This window comes from Nicotiana attenuata, unplaced genomic scaffold, assembly GCF_001879085.1.
Source record: "Nicotiana attenuata strain UT unplaced genomic scaffold, NIATTr2, whole genome shotgun sequence".
Lineage (NCBI taxonomy): Eukaryota > Viridiplantae > Streptophyta > Magnoliopsida > Solanales > Solanaceae > Nicotiana > Nicotiana attenuata.
In genome coordinates, this window is record NW_017670771.1 from 206,378 (window position 1) to 226,327 (window position 19,950).

The following is a 19,950-nucleotide window of genomic DNA, read 5'->3' on the forward strand; positions in this document are numbered from 1 at the left end:
ACCATCTAGTTAGAAAGAAATTTCATACAAAAATAAGGAATTCACAAGTATAACTCAAAAGCTTTAAACGATCACAACATTATCAATAATAAAGAATCATACAATTTTCACATCATGTTTCCATAGCCTTTAGTTTGGGGCATTTCACACTATTCATCATTTGTTCACAATACCACCACTATCTTGAACGGAGTTCGATCTCGACCCGATCGGCTAGGTTGCCTCATTTGAGATATATACTTCAATCACAATCTCATTTTCCCTTTTTTCGGAATTCTTTCACAATACCACGGCTATCTTGAGCGGAGTCTGATCTCATCCTGATCGGCTAGGCCGCCTTACCAAGGCGTTGTTCCCTTCTCATTAATCATTTTGTTTCACATATATCATTTCATAGGCACTTGGGGCCACAACTTGTCACATCATTCTTGGCACTATGCCGCATTTTACATCGTTCCCAATTTCAATATTAGCTTTGCCATTTAGGACAGTAGGTGCACACAAGAGCAATTTAAATTGTAAGCATAGATAAGACATCACGTAGATGGCACAACAATGCAACTTCAATCTAAATTTAAGGTCTAAGCATTTCAACACATAATTCATATCTTTTGACCCTTTCAAGTTATCAAGATAGCACATTGATCATGTTGAGACACATCTTTCACGCATATAAGGTTACAACACCAATTCATGTAAAATAATAATGAATGAAAGGACCCAAACATTAGTCTTACCGCATTTGCATAAGCACCAATGGAGCTCAATTTCTAAAAGACGGGGTTTTAGCCATACTTACCTTGTTTAAGCTTTCCTTAAGTTACTACGACTTTCCGAAAATTCTAGCAATCCCAATCTACTTGAGACATTACAAAATTGAACACAAATTAGGAAGGTATTCATGGTTTCAGCACATTTGAGCATTTTATTAAATACTAGTTGAGCATCTTGATTTCAAATCTCTTTTACAAGGTTTTCTTCATTCCCCAACCCAATCTTTACTTATCTATGTTCAACAATCTTCCCACAAACCTAATTTGTACATGCATGTATACATAATGCTATTACACCCAAGAATCATACCTTAATAACCCATCTTATGCCCCAAACTCAAAATTAAAGTCTAATGTATAGAACCTTAACTCTTAGATGAAGAACATGTGATTGGGTTCTTTGATTCTTGAAGACTTGAGCAAGAGATAGGTGATTATGAAGCTAGGATCCTTCTCTCACTCTTTCTCTCTCTATATGCTCTCAACTCTCTCTAAAATCAGTAGAAAATGACCCCAAATGAAGTCCCAAAGACTATGTATTAAAATGGGGTCGGGTTATAAAAATTGGAAAAATAAGCCTCCGAAATCGGGTCTGCGATCGCAGAATGGACCGCAAAACAAGAATGTGGGCTGCAGAATGCATCGCAAAATAGGTGCCCAAAACTGGGCAACACTGGTCCAATCTGCGACAGATCTGCGATCGCAAAGTCAAAAATGTGACATATTTGCGGTCGCAGATTCGACACAGGATCGCATTTTTTCTAGCCTTTGGTAATTTGATCATAACTTTGTGTAGGAATGTCCATATGACGAATAGTTTGAAGAATTGGAAACTCGAAGACCTTTCATATGATAGGTTGTTCATCACATAAAACCTTATACATATTTAGATATGCTCGTTCAAAGTTTGGACTTGTGCAAACTCATTTGGAATCTTAGCCTATTATGAAATTTTCCAATTTGACTTAGGCTTAGGCCTTTCCTAGGGCCCCAAATTACTTACCATAAGACTCGTACACTTATTTACCAAGTCCAATTGATTCCCACCATGTTAATAGAACATAAACTATTATAATTAGCCTACGTGGCACCACGAAATCCTACATTACTTAGTGAAATTTTCTGGGGCCTTACACTACAACCAGCAGGCAGGCCTGATTCGGACTTCTTTTCTGAGTTATATAATGAATCTGGTTCTGACTCAAACTCCCTGCTTTAGGATCCTTTTAAATTTCATACCTTAATTGTGTTTAAGTCATGTTATTTATATGCATTGTTTGCGGAGGTATACATGAGCCTTACAATTATATACATGTTCCCCTTCTAAATGCAGTCCTACTTGTTTTTTGTATGTCGCCTTATTATTTTACTTTTAAACCTAAGAGTCAGCCTAGAACCGCCCTCTTATAGGAATAGTAGTCCTAAAATTCCTCCAGGGCTGATAGGAGTGGGACGGGTAATAGCATGCAATAGAGGTCGAGACCGATCATCGCTTTAATACCTTCACGGGGTGGGAAGGGTAGATATGGACATGATGACCGGTGCGCTAATACCACGTGTATACCCGCTTCTGAGGAGTGCCATACCAGGTATTGCATTGATGTGATCCATATTACAAACAAACCTAGCACCCTTTTCACATTCACCAGCATGTTTAGATTATAACTCTTTTCAAACTCTTGCCTTTTATTGTTTTCTCAAAAATTTATGTGTTTAAATTTAAAATCCCCTATTATTTGAGCCTTATTTGTTTACTTTGCTAATTGCATAAATTCACAAAAATTGTCTGGCCGGGAACCACACTAGTGGATCCTGAGGGGTGCCTAATACCTTCCCCTTAGGATAATTTTAAGCCCTTACCCAATATCTGGTTACTAAACATAGTTGTAGTTAAACCCTATAGGTGCCCTAATGCACCTTAAAAATTGTTAGGTGGCGACTCTTCAAAATACCCTATTCCCAAAAGGAAATGAGTCTTGACACCCCATGAATGTCGAAACCCGTACTCCTCTCCGATTGACGGGGGAAGAAAAAAAAAAGGGGGCGCGACACTTACCCGGATTTATGTATTTTGCGGATTGTAAAATAGAGTCAAGCTTCCTCGATTCAGGATTTTAAACCGGTGACTTGGGACACCATAAATTATCCTAAGTGACTACTCTGAATTTGAATAAATAATCCCGTTTGGATTATTGTCACATTAATTGAAAAAACTCCCTTATACCCCTTCCGGGTAGAAAAAGGAGGTGTGATAGCTCAGGGTTCAAGAATTCGAGCTCTTTAAATGATTATTACTTGGCTTTGTTTATTGTTAACATTGCTGTATTTTGTGAACCTAATGTGCTCATTGTTGTTTATTTACCATTTCAATATTATTTGAACTGTATTAAAATGCCTTCTTATGCCACCCTTCTAAGTCTTCTGAAATATGGTGCACACGTTCTCGTGGCCCACTTTTCTTTTAGAAGTTACACCAATTAGAACGGGGCTTGGGTCAGCAACAAGGCCGATAGGACTTTCATGCTCCCGGTACGTTGCCCCCACCTCGGCTCGAGTTGTCTGCTCGGGTAAGTCAGGTCTAGAACACAACCCCAGGTTTAAACCTAGATTAACATAACCATATGTTGGATCCCTAGTAGGAACGTTTGTTTGCATCACGTGCATCTGACTCAGGGGACTCAGCATAGGGGTTGGGTCCATCTAGGACAGGTGTACCCAAAAAAATAGACCATCCTGATGCATCTTAAGTGCTATGTGAACATTTATTTGCTACGACTTGCATGCCAACCGGCTAGGAAAAGAAAAACAAGAGAAAAATCAAGAGTGATGTAGAAAGGAAATAAGACCCAGTTCTGGAAACCCCGGTATTTGAAAATGTCCCGAAACTCTGCCGAATTTTTTTCAAAAAAGAAGAAAAGAAGAAGAAAAAGAAAAAAGAGTCATTTCAAAATGAGTCATTCATGTTTTTCAATTTATGTCAAAACTGTCCGAACTACGCAGGTCTGATTCTCACTGGATGTCGGATATGTAGGAAACCTACATAGGGTTCGGCCTCATTTTTGCCAAAGTAACCAAATAAAATAAAGTGTAGTTAGGGCTCTGGTCAAAAGAATAAGCCGACCCAGCTTCGGTTATGTCTTAAGTCGTTCGTGCCGGGACAGCCTTAGAATATCTTTCAATTGTCGAAGGACTGTTTCCGTAGAGAATTGACAAGTCTGTCAGTGAGGTGTCATTTTGTTTAAGTATCTTTCCGCGGCCTCAAAATTTATTTGGAATTATGAAGGGACCACATTTACAAAAACAACCACTTTTGTTAAAAATAGGGTAGGGGAAGGGCCATTTTCCTTTGATTTTTTGTTTTTCCTTTAGAAATCAATAACTGGTTTTTGCAAAAAGAGTCCACCCAAGGCAACCCTAACCTTCACCATCCACGGGTACAAAATGAACACTGTCCAGAATCTGGCACCATTGGTCATAGAACAAGCTCGGTTGCAACTGTGTATGTGGTGGTATGATTTAGATGTAGGCGGTCAGGATTGGATGAAAGAGCATTTGGGTGCACTTATAGACATTATGGAAATAAAGCCGCGAGAGGATCCAATCAAGACCTTGGTATCTTTTTGGGATCTTGTTCATAATGTTTTCCGTTTTTCGGACTTTGAGCTCAACCCTACTCTTGATGAAATGACCGGATATATTCACCTTGTCGGGACTTGAGAAAACAACAGCTTATATTCTCAAGGGCCCCCTCTATGCACAAATTTTTTGATATTCTGAATATTAGCAAGCAAATGAAGAAGGCCCATGTGAACAAAGGATGTTGTTCCTTTCACTTCTTGGATTGAACAACAAACAAGATAAGAGCATTTGGAAAATTCATCGTAGGTTCGCTTTCATAGTGTCGTTCTTGGGAATTATAGTCTTTTCGAATGCAGAGGGGGCAATAGATATCCGCATGGCCAGAATTGCAGAAATCCTCACTACAAAAAAAGATCATACAATTGCTCCTTTAGTGCTGCCAGACATTTATCGGGCATTGACATTGTGTAGATCCAGGGCTCAATTCTTTGAAGGTTGTAATGTTCTTCTGTAAATGTTGTTGATCGAGCATCTTTTCCATAACCCCAAATTCATGAGTTATGGTTCAAGCAAGGACAACTTCATCAAGATTTATGAGGAAAGGGTGAAGGACTACAATTCTCCAGAAGGATTTGAAGTCTGGGTCTCCCATTTAAGAACTCTAAAAGCAAGTTAGATTGAATGGACTCTAGGATGGCTTCCAGTGACAGAAATCATACACATGACGGCTACGAAAGGCTACCTAATGTTGATGGGTTTGAGAAATGTCCATTCATACGCACCGTAGAGGGTTTTACGGGAGTTGGGAAGATATCAGGTGGTGCCCGAAGATGAAGATTTAACTACCCAAGTCATTGAGCTACATCAAGAAGCTACAATGTTTGAGGCTTTAGTCCAATAGGATTGGAATGGTTGCCGATATCTCAAAAATAGAACCAGGTACCAGATATTGCGAGAGGGGAAGTGGATCCAGATTACGCCGTGTGATTTGAGAGAAGTTCTTGTGCAAGTAATGAGCCAGAGCCCGAGCCCGAGAGACCTGCTAAGAGACCGCATGTTCAGGATTTTGATGACAAAGTTCGGGAAAGGTTGGCCTAGGGAAAGAAGGAGAAAAAATATCAAGCCGCCATTCACACCCTGGAAGAAAAATTGAGGAATGTTGCATTCAATAATGATCTACAAGTGCAAGAATGACGGTGAAAGGAGAAGGTTGGTCCAAGAAGAAGCTGACAAGATGAAAAACTCATAAACAGTCTTTGACAGAAAGTGTGTGATTACGGGGCTGACTTGGAAAAGGCCGAAGAGGAATTGGCTAAAACCCGAGCAAGATTGGCACAAAATGCAGAAGGGCGGGCAAAGTTTGTTCAATGGCTAAAGGAAAGGTATGACAGAGAAGTCACGTTTCTATAGAAGAAGCTGACTACTCTGGAAAATGAGATGGCCCAGCAAACAAAGAATTTCAAAGCAGAAAGAGAGCATTGCTATGCACTAATTAGCCAACTGGAAGAAAGCATGCAACAATTACAAGTCCAAAACAACACAGGTACCCAAGTGTTGGAAGCTCGGGCACAGCAAATAGCGCGTCTGCTTCAAGAGAAAGGTGTCATCGGAACAAGGATTAAAGAAATAGCTGACTATGTCGTGATGAAGTGTAACGAATATGAGGACATGACTAGGTTGATGTTTTTTGCTTCCGTGATGACATTCGTTTGCCAGGTGATGGCTGACTTGGACCGTCTTTAGCAGGATATTCCACAAAGGCCCGCGCAAAGACCGAATAATGTTCGGCATTCTGGCAAGTCACCCGTATAACACCAAGTCTAAACTCAAGGCAATCATGGCTAGAAAAGAATTGGATGCAAGTTTTATTGACCCAATGAAAGAGATGGAGGAATCTGAGTCTAGTTTGAAAGAGAAGGTACATAAGCTGAAGCACCAAATGGACGAAATGTACTAGGCATTGATGAAGGGGAATCCTCCACCGTTATATCCCGCCAACCCTGCTTTCATCCTAGTACTAGCTCAATCTCAAGAGCCCACCATTGTTGATCTATCCCCACAACACGCACCAAGCTTCACCCATTACCATCACTATCCTGGCACATCTTCCCAAGCCATCCAAGCTCCACCATCCAAAGCAACCACCCACCCTGCTCCGCTAGCTACCCCTGTCTTCGTAGCAACTCCGTCAGCTACCCTCCGTCAATCTTCCAGTGAGCCGGCATTCCAAGCCCAAGATAACCAATACTATGCCCCAGAGCCTACCTTCAAAGTCCCGGATCATTACTCTTATACTCCTCACTTTGAACTTCCTGTCGAAACTGAAAAGCCACCAAAAAACACGGAGCAAGAAGAGATATTTAGTAAGGTAAAGAGCTTGGAGCAGTCGCTGAGAAATATACAAGGGTTAGGAGGCCAAGTGAGTGTGGCTTATAAAGATCTGTGCTTGTTTCCTGATGTCCAGTTACCTGCCAGATTACAAATGCCCAAGTTTGAATTGTACGACGGGCATGGAGACCCCGTGGCCCACTTAAGAGGGTTTTACAGCAAAATTAGGGGTGCTGGTAGGAAAGATGAATTATTGATGGCATATTTTAGTCAAAGTTTGAGTGGTGCAGCACTGGAGTGGTATAACCGCCAGGACAAGAACATGTGGTACACCTGAGATGACTTGGCCCAGGCTTTCGCTGGGCATTTCCAGTACAACGTAGATATTGTCCCAGATCACCTATCCTTGACTAAGATAGAGAAAAACCCCATTGAGAGCTTCAGGGAGTATGGTTTCCGGTGGAGAGAACTGGCGGTACGAGTCAACCCTCCAATGGAGGAAGCTGAAATGGTGGAGTACTTTCTTGAGGCCTTGGAGCCTACTTACTTTGGTCATCTGATCTCGGCTATAGGTAAGTCTTTCAATGAAGTGGTGAAGATGCGAGTAATGGTAGAGGAAGGACTCAAATCAAGCAATATCATGTGTTACTCTACCATCAAAGCAATCCAGAATGGCACCGGGGGTGTGCTAGGGAAAAAAAAAGAAGATGTTGTTATGGTCGCCACAGGATCGTGGCATGGCCCAAGTTGTTCACCACACCATTACACCCAGCCTCAACCCAACCTCAAACCTGCACTCAAACTCCATATAATCCACCCAACACTACTTTCCACCATAAAACACGCAATATTCAGTCAGGTATCCCCAATACCACGTCCACCACGCACTGTCATATGCTCAACCCCCTCCTTACCTGCAATGGCGTGCACCAGCTCCACAAAATCCTTATCCCCCTCCACAAACATACAAAAACCCTACTGGTCCATGTTTTCGCCTCAGGTCGGATAAAGAAAGGAAAGACCGCAGCGGAAGCAAACTTTCACCCCACTTGGGAGTCTTATACTAGTTTGTTTCAGAGGTTGAGGCTGTTGGATGTTCTGAAGTCGATTGAGTCAAAATTACCAAATTCCCCTCCAAAGAACCTGGATTATTCCCTCAGATGTGCATATTGTTCTGATGCTCCGGGGCACGACACAGAAAAGTATTGGCATTCGAAGAATGTCATCCAAGAGCTTATCGATACAAACCAAATTGTGGTCCAGAGCCCGGAAACTCCAAACATCAATCAGAATCCCTTGACAGCCCATGCTGAAACGCACATGATTGAGATAGTTTATAAGAATGGGGAGCCCGAGAAGCCTTCGAAGTCTATCATGATAATCCGTTCTAGTGACAGTAATTCAGCAAAAACTCCAATTGTTACAAATGCAGCATCTTCGACAGCTGAAGGGCTGAAGGACAAACTAAGCCCTCCTAATGTTAAGCCGCCTATATTAGTAGTGAAAGGGTCCCCAGATGATGTTTAAGCAAAGCAAGAAAAGCTGAATGTGGTTGTGCTAGGGGCAGCAAGTAAGCATGTCATAATCGTGGAAAGGGCTCGCACCGACCCTATTATTATTAAACCTGTGACCCAGCTTCCAATAAATAACACCAAGGTTGTTCCATGGAATTACAAGCAAGTGATAGTAACCTATAAAGGGAAGTAAGTGGAAGAGGAAGTTAATGAAACCCAGGGGTTGACTCGTACAGGGAGATGCTTTAGCCCAGAGGAATTAAGGAAAGCTAAGGCACTCAAAAATAATCCAATTCTAGTGAAGAAGCCAGTCACCGAAGAGGAGGTGGAAGAATTTTTGAGAAAAATTAAGGTGCAGGATTACTCCATCGTTGAACAGTTGAGGAAGACACCCGCTCAGATTTCTCTTCTATCATTGTTGATATATTTGGACGAGCACCGCCGGGCCCTCATGAAAATTCTGAATGAAGCTCATGTCCCTGACAAGATCACAGTGAATCATTTGGAGGAGATTTCCAACAAGATATTCGAGACAAACAGAATCACCTTCTCGGATGATGAGTTGCCTTTGGAGGGTACGGAACACAGTCGGGCTCTTGATCTCACATTGAAATGCGAAGATTCTGTGGTGACAAGGGTGCTAGTTGACAATGGTTCCAGTGCAAACATTTGCCCTCTCTCCGCTCTGCACAAGTTGAACATTGATACTGAAAGGATCCACAAGAACATTATATGTGTCCGAGGTTTCGACGGAGGGGGAAAAGGTTCAGTTGGCGATATCGTGCTCGAACTGATGATAGGACCAGTTGAATTTACCATGGAGTTCCAGGTACTAGATGTGGTAGTCTCCTACAATTTGCTGTTGGGCAGGCCCTGGATACATGTTGCCAAAGTTGTCCTTTCATCCCTGCACCAGATGGTGAAGTTCGAGTGGGACAGACAGGAGATCCCCATACATGGCGATGAGAACTTATGTGCTTACAATGATACCTCCATCCCGTTTATTGAAGCCGAAGATGATAAGGGGCCTTGGGTCTACCAAGTTTCCGAAACAATGCCATTGAGAAGATTCTGGAGAGGGAGTGTATTCTAGGTCCAAAGTTAGCCTCCGCATCCATCATGGTGGCATCTGAAATGCGGAAGAATGATTTTGTGACGGGCAAAGGTCTGGGCGCATCTTTAAAAGGTATCATGCAGCCAGTGTCTCTACCTGAAAAACTGCGTACGTTTAGTCTAGGATTCAAGCCCACAGGGGACGATGTGAAGGGGGCTAAAAGGTCGAAAAAGAAGGCATGGTCACTCCCTAAGCCTATCCCACGCCTCTCCAGGTCCTTCGTCAAGCCAGGGGTCGTGAAGCGCCCAGTGTCAATAGTCCCAAAGCCTGTGGTCGACTATGATGAAGAGCTGATTGAAAAGTTCCAGAGTTTATTTGATGAGTTGAACATGGTGGAAATTGGGGAAGGTTCCAGCAAAGCAGATGTGCAGTTTATTGGGCCAAAAGTTAAGCTTAACAATTGGAAGGCTACTCATCTCCCTACACGGAAGGAGTTTTGGTAGTTTTCTTTGTTTTCCTTTCTGTTATCTGGGTTATATCAGGGTTGTAATCCAGATTTTTATTTTTCGCTTGTTTTGATGTACAAACCCTTCTATCCTTTATTTTCAATGAAATGCAATTTCCCTTTTCCATTACTCCTCATAGTGTCATTTTTGTTTTTCTTTGTACAGTTCATTTTATGCTGGTTTCAATGACATGCATGAGGAATCTTCAGCCAAGTCTTAAAAGCCAATCTAACTCTGAAATAGTAATCCAAGATGTAGAGTGCGATGAAACAGAATATGATGAAGAGGAGGCATTTAAGGAAATTAGTAAAGAACTAAATCATTTTGAAGAGAAACCCAAGCCTAATTTGAATGAAACTGAAGCAATCAATTTAGGAGATCCAGATAATGTCAGAGAAACAAAGATAAGTGTACACCTGGAACCATAAATCAAGGAAGAAATAATAAAAGCATTGTTTCAATATAATGATATTTTCGCATGGTCGTATGATGATATGCCAGGTTTGAGTACTGACTTGGTAGTTCACAAATTTCCAACTGATCCAGCATTCCCTCCCGTAAAGCAGAAGCTAAGGAAGTTCAAGACTTACATGAGTGTGAGGATCAAAGAAGAAATCACAAAGCAGCTTGATGCGAAGGTCATTCAGGTTACTCTATATTCCACATGGTTAGCTAATGATGTGCCAATACCAAAGAAGGATGGTAAGACCAGAGTGTGCGTTGATTAACGGGATTTCAACAAGACGAGTACAAAAGATAACTTTCCACTGTCGAATATCCATATTCTGATTGATAATTGTGCCAATCATGAGATTGGTTCTTTTGTGGATTGCTATGCGGGATATCACCAAATTTTGATGGATGAGGAAGATGCAGAAAAGACGATGTTCATCACGCGCTGGGAACATATTGCTACCGAATAATGCCATTTGGTTTGAAAAACACAGGGGCAACCTACATATGGGAGATGACTACCATATTTCATGACATGATACACAAGGAAATTGAGGTTTATGTAGATGATGTGATCATAAAGTTAAGAAAGCAGTCCGACCATGTTGAGGACTTGAGAAAGTTTTTCCAGAGGCTCCGCAGGTACAACCTTAAGCTCAACCTTGCAAAATGTACATTTGGTGTCCCATCTTGGAAATTGTTTGGATTCATAGTCAGTCGGTGAGCTATCGAGTTGGATCCGTCGAAGATTAAGGCCATCAAGGAATTGCCGCCGCCAAAGAACAAGACTGAGGTGATGAGTTTGCTCGAGGAGTAAAACTACATCAGCAGGTTTATCGCTCAACTCACGACAACTTGTGAGCCCATCTTTAAGTTGCTAAAGAAGGACGCCACGTTCAAATGGACCGATGAGTGTCAGGAGGCATTCGACAAGATCAAGAGGTACTTGTCAAATCCACATGTGCTAGTCCCGCCGGAACCTTGGAATCCTTTAATTTTTTATTTAACAGTCCTGGATAATTTGTTTGGTTGTGTGTTGGGCCAACACGATATCATTGGCAAGAAGGAGAAGGCCATTTATTATCTCAGCAAGAAGTTCACTTCTTATGAGGTAAAGTATACTCTCTTTGCAAGGACATATTGTGCCTTGACTTGGGTGGCACAAAGGTTGAAGCACTATCTGTCATCCTACACCACTTACCTCATTTCTCGCATGGATCCTTTAAAGTATATCTTTCAGAAGCCTATGCACACAGGAAGACTTGCAAAGTGGCAAATTTTGCCCATAGAGTTTGACATCGTCTACGTGAATCGGACTGCGATAAAAGCCCAACCTTTGGCCGATCATTTGGTCGAGAACCTAGTGGATGAAGAGTATGAGCCATTGAGGACCTACTTTCCTGATGAAGAGGTGATGCATATTGACGAGGCTGAGCAGGATGAAAAGCCAGGTTGGAAACTTTTCTTTGATGGGGTCGCTAACATGAAAGGTGTTTGAATAGGAGCCGTGCTCATTTTTGAAATGGGGCATCATTACCTTGTCACAGCCCAGCTTCGTTTCTATTGTACCAACAACATGGCTGAGTACGAGGCATGCATTTAAGGTTGAAGGTTAGTTGTAGACATGGGCGTTCAGGAAGTATATTGGATTTGGGTGATTCAGATCTGTTGGTGCACCAGATTGAGGGAGAATGTGTGACTCAAGATTTGAAGCTCATACCATATCGACAATGTCTGCATGACCTTTGTCAATGATTCAGATCAGTAGAGTTCAGGCATATTCCTAGAATCCATAATGAGGTTGCCGACACCTTTACTACTCTGGCGTGAATGTTACACCATCCAGATAATGCTTATATTGACCCTCTACATATTCATGTTTGTGATCAGCATGCTTACTGCAACGTGGTGGAAGAGGAACTTGACGGTGAACCTTTGTTCCACGATATCATGGAGTACATCAAGTCGGGGATATACCTGGTACAGGCCACAGGTGGTCAAAAGAGAACGAGTCGACGCCTGTCTAGTGGATTTTTCTTAAGCAAGGGAGTTTTGTACAAAAGAACTCCAGATCTCGGATTGCTGAGGTACATAGATGCTAAACAAGCCACGACCATCATGACCCAGGTGCATTTTGGAGTTTGTGGGCCACATATGAGTGGATATGTTTTATCAAAGAAAATTCTTCGAGCAGGTTATTACTGGCTCACCGTGGAACGAGATTGCATCAGCTTGGAGCACGTTTGTACGGTGATCTGATTCATTCTCCACCATCGGAGTTGCATACAATATCCGCACCTTGGCCCTTTGTTGTTTGGGGCATGGATATCATTGGACCAATTGAGCCGGACGCGTCGAATGGGCATAGGTTTATTCTGGTAGCCATTGATTATTTCACCAAGTGGATCGAAGCTGTAACTTTCAAATCTGTGACCAAGAAGGCAGTGGTAAATTTTGTTCACTCAAACCTCATTTGCCGGTTCGGAATCCACAAGGTAATCATCACAGATAATGCTACAAATCTCAACAGCCATCTGATGAAAGAGGTGTGTCAACCATTCAAGATTATGCATCAAAATTCCACCCTGTATCGCCCCAAAGCAAATGGAGCAGTTGAGGCGGCCAACAAGAACACAAAGAAGATACTTTGAAAGGTGGTGCAAGGTTCTAGGCAGTGGCATGAGAAGTTGCCGTTTGCTTTGCTAGATTATCGCACAACTGTCCGCACTTCAATAGGTGCAACTCCTTATTTGTTGGTATATGCGACTGAAGCAGTTATACCCGCAAAAGTTGAGATTCCATTCCTTCGGATTGTCGCTGAAGCTGAAATTGATGATGATGAGTGAGTCAAAACCCGATTGGAGAAGTTAAGTCTGATTGATGAGAAAAGACTGGCGGCAGTATGTTATGGTTATTTGTATCAAAAGAGAATAGCAAGAGCATACAACAAGAAGGTGCGTCCCCGGAAATTTGAAGTGGGTCAGCAGGTATTGAAACGCATCCTGTCATATCAAGCCGAAGCTAAAGGCAAGTTCACCACAAACTGGCAGGGGCCGTTCATTGTAACGAGAGTGTTGTCCAATGGTGCTTTGTGTTTAACAGATATAAAAGGCAAATGTGTAGATATGACTGTCAATTATGATGCAGTCAAGAGATATTATGTATGATTTCTTTGGATTGTCGTCAATTGTGTTGTTTGTATTTGGCATGTTTCAAAGATTGGAATGACGAAGGCATTTTATTCTGCTATCTAAACACTTTATCCTTTGTTACCCATTTTGAGCCTTATTTATTTTCTTTAATACCCCTCTTTTGGAATTGGAAGTACAGCTTAAAAATAGAGAAAATGAAAAAGGAAAAGAAAAAGAAAAAGAAAGAAAAAAAAAGAGAAAAAGTAAAAAAAAAAGAAGAAAAAAAGTAAAAAAAGAAGAAAAAGAAAGCAAAAGAAAAGTAACAAAAACGAAGCAGCTCTTATGTCTTGAACTACGTTCAACCTGATTCCTTTTAACGATATGTAGGCAACCTCACGGTTCGGTCCCATCAAAATAAAAGTCCAAAATTCTGCAGGCTCAAAGAAAGTGGGGCAGAAGTTGTGGTGTTGCGAAAGATCCGATTCCAAAAGTTGTAATTTTGAACCATGTTATCTAAAACTGTTTTTTGAGCTAGCATGCCGCCTTTTCTTTCTAACCCTGTCCAAAAAGCCTACATTATGGTCCAAAGAAAGACCTTCCCACCAGTCTTTGAGAAATGCCAATTCAAGTGAGCTAGAGGTACGATTCACATCATGGGTAACAATTTTGTTCATGGGCACAATGAAAAATGAATAAATGAGAGAGTCTTATTGGTGAAAACCCTCACGGGCACCGTAGGGCGATAGAAAGCTAAGAGAAAATTAAAATGAGAGAGTCTTATTGGTGAAAACCCTCGCGGGCACCGTAAGGCGACGGTGAGTTGAGAGATGAACAAATGAGAGAGGTTTGCTGGTGAAAACCCTTCAGGGCTGTCGCGCCCCCTTTTTCCTTCGCGGAGTCTGGGTTTCGACATTCATGGGGGAACAACTCATCTCCTTTTGGGAATTGGGCATTTGAAGAGTCGCCACCTAATAGATTATGGTGCGTTAGGGCACCTAGAGCGGTTAACTCATGAACCAGTTTGCATTACCAGAGATTAGGTTAAGGGCTCGAAATAACCTCGAGGAGAGGGTGTTAGGCACCCCTCGCGGTCCACAACGGTGGGTCCCGACCGAACTTGAGCTATGTGAATTAGTCCTTTTACAAATAAACACTTTCAACATATATTCTCAAATAAAGGCATGTTTTCACATTCTAAACACATGTAGGATCCAGGTAATGGAAGCAAGGGAGAGGTTTGAGCAATTTTCATATATATACGTAAAGAAAAAGAAGTTCATTTAAAACACTTAGGAATTGGGAAAGAGGGGTTCTAGGTTGGTTAGCCTACAGGATCATACCCACACAGTGCCCGGTAAACACTCCTAAATGAGGGGCTACACGTGACATTAGCGTGTAGTCATCATATCCTTACTACCCAATTCCCTTCCCTTGGTCATAAACTAAAGCGTTCTAGCAACCTTGAAATATATCCTATGTGTGCACTACATGTCCTTTCCTTGTGGCTCTGGAGGTATTTAGGACCTCTAATTTAGGTAGTTCTTGACAATCCTAAGGTACTTAAAGGAGAAAAAGTCTACGCGTCAACCAAAACAATTAGGACTGAAATAAAGAGAGAACAATTAAGGGCTCACATTTTTACCTCCACAAACAGAACAAGTAAGTGTATGTCTCAAACTATAGTTTTCAGATATTTGAGAGGAATTCTAGAACAGGATATCTAGGTGAGCAATGAATATGTAGTATTGCGTTAGGACCAAAGTGTCAAAGACCTAGTTTGCCTACTGATTTTTAGACCTGTTGAACATGAGAAGTTACAAATACAAGGCGTAGTTTTACGGTTTGAAGGATTTTAATCGCCCTATAGGCTTGCCTAGGCGTGTAATAGTGATGTCCTATGAGCATGGTATCTAATCATTGACCAGGAATGCAGTAAAACAGTAAACAATTTTAAACGGGCAATTTGAATCCTATAGGCATAATTTCTAAGGAGATGAATTTGAATACATGTTGTAATGGAAACTGAACCTCAGTTACTTTACACATTATAGGCATGGTATCTAATTATATGAAATGGAGTAGGTAGAATTCATTTCAACCAAGAAATCCTGTAGGCAGATTGTCTACACAACACATGTATAGCAAAATAAACCCTATAGGCATGTTATCTACCCAACTTTTACCCACAGTATACAACTACCCTCCCTTTTTACTAGTCACCCCAATATTTATTTACAATAAACTATTATAGACCAAGTATTGAATAAATTACATAAATAGAACAGAAATTGACCTATAGGGAGCCCGAAGTATGCCCAAAGTAATTTTCAAGCCTTCAGTAGTCTCAAATGCCCAAAGTTCCATAGCCAATCTCATGTCTAGGTGTGTCAGAGTTCCCTAAGGACCTCAAGGATCCCGGGCAGTGCTCACACCCAGACCATTCTCAAGTAAGTATCGATTTATGTGCAGTGTGGAAGTGCCAGCCCTAATATGCCAAAGTTAAGAGAGATCTCAAGGGTCCCTAAGCAGTACACATACCAGAGGGGCAGGACTTAGTAATCTAAGAGTAAGTGAGAGTGCATAATGATTTGAAAGAGTTTGATAAACAGTATAAAGAAAGGTCTTAGGAGTGAAAAGAATGTTTGAAAACCAGTACCAATTTAGAGGTAAAGATAGTTTGAAGAAAGTATGAAAAACAATTTTGCAATCAGAACACAAGTCACAGAACAAACAACCTTAGAAAAATACTTTCACGAACAATTTCCACACAATGAAAGAGGGGTTGGGAACACGTAGAATACACCTTAATGGAGCACATAAACAACAGGATGCATAGAGTTCTTAAGGGATTCTATAGAACTAATAGGTTTGATAGAATGCAGGTCATTGAAACATGAAACAAGGATCACAACAGAAACATATCTGAGGACATATAAACAACACAACTACAGTTACCCTAGGGAGACTAGATAACTTAGCAGAAGTAAGGCAGAACAGGCAAGAACTTAAATGAACATGCTAGGAAAGTCTTAACAAGTGTAGGCATGCTAATTACACAAAATCAAAGTTTAGGCATGCTGGATAAGCAGTAGTCATTCAAACAAGATAGTTACATATGCAAGACATGTTAAACAAGACAGTGAACAGACAAGTAAGGTGGGGACATGCTAATTCTATATTTGAATAAGGCAGTATTTGGCATGCTAGGTAAGCAGTAAACAAAAGCAGGAATAAACTCAGGAATGATGAACTAAGACAGTAAATAAACACGTAGGTTTGGATTTTGAAATTTAATCAGAAGCATGCCGGTTAGGAAAGAAAACACAAGATGTAAGACAGATGTTGCACAATTTCCAGCCTTGGCTTGCAGCCGGCTAGAATAACAAAGATCACAAGTAGCAGAGAGGGCAGAAAGTGTTTTTTAGAGTGTAAAAGTAGTGGTTTTGAACTAATGTCTGTGTCTAGAGGTTAAAATATAGAGAGTTTATATAGTAGCTCAAGAGTAGAGCAAATAAGGTAAAGCAATCAACAATAAGTAATTAAGGAGTTTCAGAATCAATTACACGAAGATTCAGCATAATTTTCTCCTTTAATTAAGGAAAATCAACCAACGGTAATGATAGGAACGAATTAAGGCAACAGGTTCAATCAGACCGAGTAAAGAAGTAAGAATCAGAGATCTTATTAAGGAAAGGAGTTCAATTTAAAACAAAGAACTTCAGAATAGAGAGTCAAGGTTTAATTAAGGAAAGAATCATGCAAAGTGTCAGCAAGTATCGCAGACAATTTTCAAATAAGGAAAGAAAGGAATAGTCAGGAAACAGATTGATAAATCAACACTGATTAAAGGGTGAAAATATAGGTTTACCATGAATAGGCAAAAAATGAATACAGATACATAGAATCAGTAAAAAGTCGAACCAAGAACCTTAGTAGAGGCACATTAGGATAAAAATCACAAGACATCGAATTAGGCTAAAGAAAAATCACAAGAACCAAAGCATAGGACAAAGTCGGTACACAAGTAAGTCAGAAACCAAACAAAAATGTCGAAAATTTTAGGGTTTTTAGCAAAAACGAGTTAGGGTTAGATAAAACCTTACAAAATCAGTTAAAACACATAAGAAATAGAAGATTAAACACTTGCAATTATCAAATGTTTTGGAAAAGAAATTTTCGGAAACCCTAGTTTAGAAAAAATGGAAAACCATTCGAAAATCAGAAGGCTCTTGTAAAACTCATGTGAAATAGGTTCGATCTATCTCAAATCTTGCACAGATCTGAGAAGTACAAAGGATAAAAATTAGATTTTCGAGAAGAACAACATAGAGGTGAAGAAGCAAGCTTAAAAATCCATATATCTAAGGCGACATAGGAAGATCTTACTCAAAATCGAACTGGAACAGCCTGAAATAGGCGAGCAAAGACCAAAGGCGTAATTAGACTAACCCTGGTCCCTTGAGGACCCTAGAGATGATGATACCAGCATAGGAGAGGCCGTTTGAGGGCTGGGGTGGTGAGAAACTACCATGAATGGCCATCGATGAGTGACGGCGAGGGTGGATTAAGGTTAGGTTTTGAGAGCATTGGAGAGGAAAGGGGTTTCAGGGCGGCTGTATGGGGGAAATGATTAGGGTTTTGGGGGTCATTTGATTAAAAAAGGTAAGTATTGATGTGGACCGTTGATTTAAAGGATCAACGGCCACGATTTGATGGGGATCTTGGGTCGGGTAAGTGCAGATTGGGCTTGGGTGAATTGGGCTGGTATTAAAGGGGCTAAAATTAGGTTGATTTAATACGCTAGGTCCAAATGAAAAAGGGGCTATTTGTCAAATACATAATTAATTGCTTAAACAATTTTAAAAAATGGTTAATAAATTATAAAAAATGATTTTCATGTATGGAAATGTTTAAAAGTAATTATTTAATATTTTAAAAATATAAAAGGCTTTTTTCTGGAAAAACAATGTAATAATGCATGCATAGGCTATAATTGCAAAGTAATTGCAATTGCATCCTAAAAATACAAATATGGCTATTTATGCAATAATTGAAATTTAGTACAAATGAAAATGATAAAATTAAGCCACAAAAATTATTATAGAACTATTTTGTGATGCAATCAGTGATTGTTTTATAAATAAATGCTGGGATAAGTTAATTAAAATATTTTAAAAAATGCAGAAATTGTATGAAAAATACTAATTGGTGCCAAAGCATAGTTTGAAAATATTATGGGAAAAATTGGGTATCAACAACTACCCCTCTTTACCCGAGAAGTATGAAAGAGTTTTCGGGTAAAGACATGATGGCCAATTTTGACCGAATGGGATGTTTTGAAAGATAGAGGTCGGAATCCGGTCTTTGAGCTACCTGCATATCCCTGGTTTTACATGAATTAGGCCATGTGTAGTTCTGGATTCATTGGCGGAATATGCCGATGAAGCTGTTACAAGTACGGACACGAGATTTTTGAATGGATGCATGAGTGGTTAGTCAAGTTTGAGATAGTTGAAGGATTTGGAGCGAGGTTGCTCCTGCTGGGATAACGGTTGCTTACTGGTCACCTGACGATAAAGAAATGCTACAAACATGTATTTGTGCGAAAATTTAAACATGATGTAGATTCCCTTTGGACCATGAAAGTTGTCTTTGGACGGCAAAGGATGATGCCCTCAGACCATGATGTCCTGGGCCATGACGCGTATGATAAGGGATTCGCATGCCATGAAATGGTGTTCTCGGGCCATGAAAATAGTGCCTCCGAACAATGACACCTTTGAATAATGATGTGCAAATTTGAGAGCTCCTCAAGCCATGGCATGGTGTCTTCCGGTTATGAGGATGATGCCTTTAGACTATGACGCCTTTGAACAGATTGGCGATATTTCAGCCCATGAGATGTAATAATATGATGCTAACAAGACAAGGCTTAGTCTTGTGGAATGAAGGGCAGAACTTAGCCCGATCGGAAAGCAAATAGATAGTACCGGAATAGAGCAATATTTATGCAAGGAGGGGGAATGCTTAGTCCAATGCAATCTGGAGGCAGGGATAAGCCTCATGCAAGTGTGGAGGCAGGGATTAGCCTCATGCAAAATGTGGAGGCAGGGATTAGCCTCATGCAAATTGGAGGCACGAATTAGCCTCATGCAAATTGGAGGCACGAATTAGCCTCATGCAAATATGGAGGTAGGGATTAGCCTGATACAGATATGGAGGCAGGGATTAGCCTCATGCAGGTATGGATGCAGGGATTAGCCTCATGCAGGTGTGGATGCAGGTATTAGCCTCATGCAGGTATGGAGGCAGGGATTAGCCTCATGCAGATATGGAGGCAGTGATTAGCCTGATGCAAGAATGGAGGCAAGGATTAGCCTCATGAAAATATGGAGGCAAGGATTAGCCTCATGCAAATATGGAGGCAAGGATTAGCTTCATGCAAATATGGAGGCATGGATTAACCTCATGCAGATATGGAGGCAAGGATTAGCCTCATACAAATAGGGAAGCAGGGATTAGCCTCATGCAAGTAGGGAGTCAGGGATTAGCCTCATGCAAGTAGGGAGGCAGGGATTAGCCTCATGCAAGTAGGGAGGCAGGGATTAGCCT